The 9030-nt window shown below is 39.9% G+C and overlaps 1 pseudogene across 1 annotated transcript; it reads right to left on the minus strand.

The window, feature by feature from the left end:
* Nucleotides 1–5492: 5492 nt before the first annotated feature.
* LOC308352467 (small ribosomal subunit protein eS6-like) lies at nt 5493–8349 on the minus strand (annotated as a pseudogene). The gene is made up of 2 exons: nt 8324–8349; nt 5493–6255 (listed from the first exon to the last, which is right to left on the minus strand). The product of its transcript is annotated as a small ribosomal subunit protein eS6-like (transcript).
* Nucleotides 8350–9030: the final 681 nt, after the last annotated feature.

Here is a 9030-nt window from a genome sequence, read left to right on the forward strand (position 1 = left end):
CAATTTTCACGTTGCCAAAGGAGATAGCAGCCAGAAGACACTCCTAGAGGATGAGTTGTCTTAAAGTTTTCTGTACCTTCTTGGGACTAGGTAAATTATTTTTCTTCCTTCCATAACAATTTGGATCCTGGGATCCTTGTCTAGTTCCTTTGCTAGTTCTTTGCAGAAACCTCATATACAAGAGTCACTATCAAGAAACTGTGAGAAAGGGGAGTTACTGTATTGCTGGCACTTACTACATGTGTGTTTAACTTCCACATTTAGCCATAGGCAGGTCTTATTTTCTCCATTTTTATGGGTGTCAGAATATTAGAGAGGTTTATGAACTTTCCAGGATTACTCAGTAAGTGTTGAAATACAATTCAAACTGATCACATTTTTTCTGGTTCCATTCACATCTTCCTACCACCCCTTCCTTGTTATCTTTTCACCTTTTTCACTTTCTCTCCTATATGACCCTAGAACTATCCTCTTGTTCCAACTCCCCATCAGTACTTTCCTCTGCCATATCAATCTAAAGCCTGTTCTTCACCTTCTCCCAGAATCAAAGGGGATTTTCCCTGTGACCCACGTCTTCAGGGCTAGGTTATGAGCGATCTCAGAGAAGATTCTGAGCCAAACTATCAGTGATTTATCCATGACTCAAAGACTGTAAAATTATCCTCTTATGATTTTGGATTTATTTATTTCTCCTTTTAATTCTATCAGTTTTGCTTTCTGTATTTTGAAGTTTATGTTAATAAGCACATACACATTTAAGATTGTTACATCTTCCAATGAATTGACTCTCATCGTTATGAAATGTTTCTTTTTATCTCTGGTAATATTCCTTGTCTTGAAGTCTACTTTGTCTGACTTTATAGCCACACTACTCTCTTACGGTTAACATTTGCATAATAATATCATTTTCTGTCCTTTTATTTTCAAAGTCTTTGCATCCTTTCATATGTTTGTTTCTTTATTTATTTATTGAAAGAGAGAAAGAGTGTGAGCAGAATTGAGGCAGAGGAAGGGAGAGGACCTTAAGCAGCCTCCACACCCAGCAAGGAGCTTGATATGAGTCTTGATCTCAGGACCCTGAGATCATGACCTGAGCTGAAATCAAGAGTCAGATGTTTAAACAACTAAGCCACCCCAGGTGCTCCCTTGGGTCCTTTTATTTAAATTGTGTCTTCTGTAGATAGCATATAGTTGAATCATTGAGTCATTTTTTAAAAAAAATCAAGTCTGCTAATCTCTCTCTCTCTTTTTAAGATTTTATTTATTTATTTGATGCAGAGAGAGAGAAAGAGAGACAGAGAGACAGAGAGCAAGCACAAGCAGGGGGAATAGCAGGCAGGGGAGAAGCAGTCTCCCTGCAGAGCAAGGAGTCCCATGCGGGGCTCAATCCCAGGGCCCTGGGATCATGGCCCAAGCAGACGCTTAACTGAGTGAGCCATCCAGGCGCCCTCTATCTTTTAATTGGAATATTTAGTTCATTAACATTTACTGTAATTTTTTAAAAAAGATCTTATTTTATTTATTTGTTTTTTTAAAAGATTTTATTTATTTATTTGACAGAGATCACAAGTAGGCAGAGAGGCAGGCAGAGAGAGAGAGAGGAAGCAGGCTCCCTGCTGAGCAGAGAGCCCGATTTGGGGCTTGATCCCAGGACCCTGAGGTCATGACCTGAGCCAAAGACAGAGGCTTAACCCACTGAGCCACCCAGGCGCCCCTTACTGTAATTTTTGATATAGCTGGATTTATGTTTCCCATGGTGCTATTTGTTTTCTATTTGTTTTTATAAAAAACTACATTTGAATAGGAAACTCATAGATACAAAGCTTTTAACACTATTTGGTAATATTTCAGACTATCTTAGCTGATCAAGTAAAGGGGTCTTTCTGGTATCTCTCAAGTGTTGCCAGGTAAGCCATCTGAATTTTTTTCTATGCTTTAATTACTTATACTTCAGCCACTCGAAGTTTTGACTTCCCTAAACGATATCTCAGAGACCATCTTCACCTATGCCCTGTTTGGGGCTGATGTAACAGAGTTGAGTTCCAGAAGGAGAATTACTGGGTCAGAGTATTAAACATTTGTACGGTTAATGTTACACATTACACATTGTTTTCCAGATGGGTGGTACCATGCAACCAGCAATGCATGAGAATACCAATTTTTCTACACCTGCACAGCACTAAATGTAATTATTTATATAGAAATTGTTTTATTTCCAAATTTAATTTTACTATAACTTCTGGGATGATATTTAATATATCTTAAAATTTTGATGTTCTCTAAGAACCTCCAGAGCAGTAGAGAAAAATACAAAACACCCTACTCATTATGCAGAGAATTTTAAGGGATGTTTTTATGCAGGCAGAGTAAAAAATTTGTGGAGAAGATCCAGGGAGACTAAATTCCCTGGTTGATTCCTAAGAAACGCAATTGCCACTTAATAGATCACTGTACTCTCTTCTTCAAAACCTCATACCAAATCTATATTCTATTTTATTCTAAGGCATTGTCTCAAAAGGAATTTGCAAGATGCAAATTTTGATGCACCTAAGGGATAGTTGTGTGCTTAGAATAGTGTTTGCCCCCCCCATCAGAGGAAAATGAAGATCTTTGCTAATTAAGTATCTTTGTAATAAGGAAACATAATGATTTCTATTATGCTATCAAGTATGAGAATTTCATTCATTATAAACTGCAATTCTTCTTTGTTATATGAAAGCAAGAACTGATTTTATTTTCAGATAAATAGTTGTGCTGAGTTAATAGATATGAAATATTAATATAGTATAAAATAGCAAATTAGGCTGCTAGAGTTTGGGAACATCTTTCTAATCAGACCACATGGCTTTGGCCAGGCGTGCATCAGCAGAGTTTTCTGGATTGTAGAGACCTTCTTGGTTGAGACAGGTCTCTTGAAAATTCACAATGGGACTTTGAATAAATGCTTTCATCTCTTAGGCCTGTCTCATAAAGTTGGTGTGGTTCTGAAATGTGTTTTCTCAACGGGTGTAATGCATATTTGCTTTTGACTGGGCAGGCTGAGACAATAATGATTGCAATCAATAAGAAACTCTTTCATCAGTAGAGTTTTATGACAGCAGCTTTAAGGGTCTCCCGACATATGATGAACTCAGTTAAGTTTTATTGGTAATTTACCAGATATACTTCATGAAATCTACTCGGGAAAGTTCAGAAGTCATTTTCATCTGCAACCACTGAAAACCTCCAAAGATAATAGGAGACCCAAACCCAGTTCCAATCTGGCCAGCTAGTGCATACAGCCAGTTCCCAACTTCATTTTATTTTATTTTATTTATTTTTTTGCCAGCTCCCAACTTCTATACTATAGCTTTCACAGAGACACTGGCTAACACAGATTTTCAATCCAGTTTTATTCTTCTCCTTCACCTGTCTTTCCTCTAAAACCTTTATGTCTACATGTGCAAACACGCATGTGTGCACGTGTGCATACACACACAGACACACACACACACACAATCTAGCTGCTCCCTGTAAGCAGAAGATACTCTGGTTTTGATAGTATCCTAAGCTCTAGCTTTCTTTGTGAAGCTTTAAAAAATAGTCATAAAACAGTCCTAAACTATTTTTGAGTTGTAATGATGCTTTAGGTCTCTTATTTCATGAAGCCCTACAATGATATTTTGAGATGACTGTTAACTTCTTCTATAAGTGGAGGAAGTGGAGGCTCAGCAAAGTCAAGCAACTTGCCCAAGGTCGTGCCACTATGACTTGGTAGTGAGGAATACTAAAGCCAGATCTAACTTGACTTCGATGCCCATAATCTTGCCAGATACCACTTGGGCTCCCAGGGAGACCTAGGTATCTGAACACTTGCTTTAACCTTGTCTGGCGCAGTGAGTAGGTGAATACTCCATACTCTACTTACTCAGATGAAAGTTTGAGAGAAGACGTGCTTTACAAATGCAAAAGGCACTACAGAATTGTAAGTGGACTCACTAATATGTGATGAGATTATTTGTTATTTGCCTGAAGGTCAAATGAAGACTTCTAAGAACCTCCAAGTATCCCCAACATCTTTGCGGGGCTTCTAGAAATTTCTTTATATTTACTCCTTTGGGTTGATGGGTCAGGCTCTGAAGGCTTCTTTTGCCCTCCTTGGCCAGGACCAATTTATGCATTAAGTACATTTAGTACAGTAGGCACAATACTTAGGGCCAGTGGTACTTTTAGAGGACCACAAAAATGGTTTAATTTTTTTTAATCAAAAGAAAAAAGTGAATATAATACAAAAATTTGTACCCTTGGTGTTCTCTAGAGCTTCCTGATTCACCATTGAAGCATTTGTTATTATCTGTTGCTGTGTTTATTTGTGTGATGCCCACATTGGCTGAAGATCTAGCTTCCTCTTTTACACCTACGTATTTTCACTCTGTGTCCCTGGCACTTAACACAGAGCCTGATACTTCAAGCTCAATAAATACTTGTTGAATGAATTCATGATTGGATAAGTGTCTTTATAACCAACCAAGTCCTGTGTCCAGTGGTCCAGGGCAAGCTCTGGGTACCAATGTAGCCCCTACACCCCTCTCATGCCTTCCCAACCCATGTAATAGGGTTCTGATTCATTGTGTTCTGACTCACTTGTTTACCTTGTATGGCACCCCAGATTCCCTGGAAATGGGGCTCAGTCTGTCCTCTAGTTAGAGACTGGAGCCCTGCCACCCCAGCCTAGACCAGGCAACCATATTTGAAGGTTTGCCTAGTTTACTTCTGTGGTATAGGGTAACATTTTTGGCAAGCATGACTAGCACTCTCCCCGGCTCCTGAGTGTTCCAGTCCTGTCTCGATTCACCCCTTGCTAGCTCTGCCCCAAGACTAGCCTGCAGCAGTGTGGTTTCTGGGGCCTTTGGTCCTGCTTGAACCCCAAATGTCTCTTTCTCCACTGTGGCTCATATGTCTCTGTAGACTTCATGCTATTGCCTATCTTAGAACAAAACAGAAGTTACAGAAAACCTCAGCTGAAATGGGAAGAGGTTTTCATACTAAGCTGTTTTCATCCATTAACATCGAGTGATTTTCTTTACTGAAAACCTGTGATTCAGATGAAGCTGAGGACTAGGAGAGGCATGATCAATACATTTTTTTTTATTATGAAGCCATGTATGTTTATTATTGAAAATTTATAATATAAAGATAAATTAAAAAAGGAAATAAAAATTATTCAATGTATGTTTTTCTTTTTGCTTATCTATATTTTCAGTTTCCAACACTGAATATGTTTTTTTTTTAAAGATTTTATTTATTTATTTGACAGAGAGAGACACAGCGAGAGAGGGAACACAAGCAGGGGGAGTGGGAGAGGGAGAAGCAGGCTTCCCGCCGAGTGGAGAGCCTGACGCAGGGCTCGATCCCAGCACCCTGGGATCACGACCTGAGCCAAAGGCAGACGCTTAACGACTGAGCCACCCAGGTGCCCGAATATGGTTTTTTTTTAATGTCTCATTTATTTGTTACTGTGAGCAAATCTCATTTTTGACTGGGCTCAGACTTAGAGGTAGAAGCTCTGAGAGGACAGCTTCTGTCTCTTGGCAGTCTGGTCCTAGAGTTCTTCTTTGACCTCTTTCCTTCTTTTGGCTAAAAGTTTAGCATATTCTGCTACCTCTTCCTTATTTCTCTTAGTATGCTGTTTCTTAGAGCAATACACCAATGTTTAAGCTGGAAAACACGTGGAGTAGCAAGATGCTGAATCCTGGGTCCTTTGTTCTAGACGTCTTACTCTCCTTATTTAGGAGCTTTCTCACACGTATTAGCAGACATCATCTTCTTTAGAGGGACTGAAAAGTGTGTGAGTTCTGCCAGCTCTTTTGGATCTCAAGCAACAAGGTGTAGGAATGTCAGTGAGTCCAGGAATGTCTTCCTTCTTTCCTTTTTTTACAAGGGCCAAGCTGAGAACACTCGGATTGGCATCCACAACATAACCGTGAACAGATTCGTGTTTTCTTTTTCCGGTTCTCCTTAGTCTGTAACAGGAATGCCCCTTACTCAACAGTAGGTGGGTCAAGACTTGGGTCAAGACACCTTGCTTCATGGGGAAGCCTTGTTTATCTTCCCCTGCACTGATTCGACCATACAACCCTCCCACTCTTCACCCAGAGCATCAGGAGCCACTTCGGTGGCCATATGCTTCTCGTAAAAGTATGAAGTTTGTGGTCATCGTCCTCTTCAATGAGTTTCTGGAAGCCATTAGCTGGGAAAGAGATGTTCAGTTTCCTCCTGAAGCAGCCGACCGAACGCCTCCAAGTTGCCACAAAAAAGAGAATATGTATTATTTTTATAAGAAAAAAGTTATTTTCTATTTTAAAAGAGCTCAGAAAGATATGCTCCAAAATATTAATAGGTTTTTTTTCTGGATTGTACAATTATAAGTAAATACCATATTTTTCTTTAGACTTCTCTTTTCTTCCTATCTTATGCAGTGAGAAGAATGTTACTTTTGTAATTGGGAAAAAACAACTTATATGTTGTTTTTTCAATAATGTTATCAAATTTAATGGCACCACTCAGAAAGTGCTTACATTTTGGTGTATATTGTTCAAGCCTTTTTTCTTAAGTCTAGATAGAGTTTTTGTTTTATTTTTTATTATTATTATTTTAGATAGTTTTAAAAAAATAGTTGCAGTTATACTGTATTGTAACCTTATTTTTATTTATTTATTTAAAAAAGATTTTTATTTATTTAAAAAGATTTTATTTATTTATTTGACAGAGAGAGAGATCACAAGCAGGCAGAGAGGTAGGCAGAGAGAGAGGGGGGAGCAGACTCCCAATTCGGGGCTCAATCCCAGGACCCTGAGATCATGACCTGAGTGGAAGGCAGAGGCCTAACCCATTGAGCCACCCAGGCGCCCTGTAATCTCATTTTTAAACTCACTCTCACATCTTTTCTTTTTTTTTTTTTAAAGATTTATTTATTTATTTTAGAGAGAGAGAGCATGAGCAGGAGGGGCAGAGGGAGAGGGAAAGAGAGTCTCAAGCAGGCTTCGTGCACGAAGCCTACACTGGGGTCAGTCTCATGACCCTGAGATCACTACCTGAGCCAAACCAAGAGTCGGCCACTTAACCAACTTTGCCATGCAGGTTCCCCTTAAAGATTTTATTCTTTTTTTTTTTTTAAGGTTTTATTTACTTATTTGACAGACAGAGATCACAAATAGACAGAAAGTCAGGCAGAGAGGTTGGGGGTGGGGGGAAGCAGGCTCCCTGCTGAGCAGAGAGCCCGATGCAGGGCTAGATCCCAGGTCCCTGAGATCATGACCTGAGCTGACTGCAGAGGCTTTAACCCACTGAGCCGCCCAGGCGCCCTAATGATTTTATTCTTAACTAATCTCTACACCCAATGTGAGGCTCGAACTTAAACAACCCTGAAATCAAGAGTCACACGTTCTACCAACTGAGCTAGCCAGGCGCCCCTTACAAAGTCATTTTAAATGACTGCCTTGTACTCCATTGCACAACAATAACATACTTTATTTAAATGATTTGCTGTCGTTGGATGTTTACGTTGTTTCATATTATTGTCGTTATTAATAATACTAATGACTATTATCTTTTCTTTTCCATTTTTTAAAAAAGATTTTATTTATTATTTGACAGACAGAGATCACAATTAGACAGAGAGGCAGACAGGGCGAGTGGGGTGGCGTAGGAAGCAGGCTCCCTGCTGAGCAGAGAGCCCAATGTGGGGCTCGATCCCAGGACCCTGGGATCATGACCTGAGCCGAAGGCAGAGGCTTTCACCTACTGAGCCACCCAGGCACCCCACTAATGACTATTTTCTTTAAGAAAATTCATAGAAGCAGAATCGTTTGGCTTTTTAAAAAATATGCTCATCTTTAAGGTGTTATATTCATACTGGTGTCCCAAAAGATGGGGTTCTTTTTTTTTTTTCTTTTAAAGATTTTGTTTATTTATTTATTTGACAGAGAGAGATCACAAGTAGGCAGAGAGGCAGGCAGAGAGAGAGAGAGAAAGATGGAAGCAGGCTCCCTGCCGAGCAGAGAGCCCGATGCGGGACTCGATCCCAGGACCCTGAGATCATGACCTGAGCCAAAGGCAGGGGCTTAACCCACTGAGCCACCCAGGCGCCCGCCAAAAGATGGGGTTCTGTTAGTAGAGTCAGCACAGGGGAACTTGAAAGAAGTGAGGACCTGAGAGGGAACAGGAGGAAAAGAGTATGGTCATGGAGGACCACAGGTCTGGGCTAGGTAATAAGGATCATGGAGACCGTATGAAGGTGAATATGTGTAAAGCCATGGCAGATTAGAATGAAACAAAGACTTACACTCTTGTTGCAGATGTTGCATCCATCATCCAAAATCCAAAACTTATTCTTGGCCTTGATTCTTTTACTCAGGCTCTTTGCTTGAGTTCCTGACCCTATGTGCAGTCTCACTGCTGTGTTTTCGATTTCTGTCTCGCTTTTGCTTAGGGCTGTCATGTAATTTGTTCAGGTTGTATATGGGCGTTCTAGGGGACATCGGTCATTGTAGTTTGTGATTTGTGCAGTGCAAAGCCTGCCCAACACTTTGCTGTGGTCCTATGCTTGCCAATCACCATGTTGTGACCCTGCTCTTTTGTTACTTAGGATCTCAACAAATTCTGGATTCGCTTTTCACATAAACCCCAAATACAATCTCCATTCCTGAGAAGGTTAGTTTTATTAGGAATGCAATGGCATGGATTTATATCTTGGATGGAAGTCTGAGCAAAACAATTCCTTCAAACTCAAGCTATCTAGGTTTCCGGCAAGTCTCTTTTTCAACCGGCATGGGAACCAGCTAGACTCAGGAGCATTAAATATAACTGATCTTAAAATATGTTAAAGATAGGAAAATAGATCCAACTACCTGATGTGCAATCCAACCATCCCAGATACTAAAACTTTATGTTCATCCATAATATTTTCCTCTTAAAATAAAAACATCTGAGTGTAATAGGAAAGCAACAGGGACTCAACAAAGAGTGAAATTGTCACCTGCCTGCAGGGGA

Source organism: Martes martes, assembly GCF_963455335.1.
Source record: "Martes martes genome assembly, chromosome: 11".
Classification (NCBI taxonomy): Eukaryota; Metazoa; Chordata; class Mammalia; order Carnivora; family Mustelidae; genus Martes; species Martes martes.